Here is a 381-nt window from a genome sequence, read left to right as displayed (position 1 = left end):
GTTCTGTTATTAAAAGGATTCACAGCATCATAATTAAATATTTCTGATTAAATTAACAAAAAAAGAAAATCATCAAGGGTCCTAAAGGCTGAACGACAGCTTGAGATACAAAGAGAGTCCACCTTTGTGTGTTAATGCGTGATAGATCCCAATAGAACAAACTCATAGTTGTGCCTGTGGCTGCTGTGGAATATACACTACACCACTGAAGGACACTCTGTGTTCTTGGCTTCTTAAAAGTTTACATGTTTTGACCTGTCTTAAGAAGACAAACAGCTACGCTCTGGAATGAAACACACACGTGGGTGTAGTTGAATGAGTCTCTACCCTGTTGTTGTTCCTCAGTGCAGAGAGACGCACAGACGATCAGACTGAGCTCAG

The sequence above is a fragment of the Pundamilia nyererei genome, unplaced genomic scaffold, assembly GCF_000239375.1.
Source record: "Pundamilia nyererei isolate P.nyererei 1_Seehausen unplaced genomic scaffold, PunNye1.0 scaffold00439, whole genome shotgun sequence".
Taxonomy (NCBI): domain Eukaryota; kingdom Metazoa; phylum Chordata; class Actinopteri; order Cichliformes; family Cichlidae; genus Pundamilia; species Pundamilia nyererei.
Note: the sequence above shows the minus strand (reverse complement) of the source record.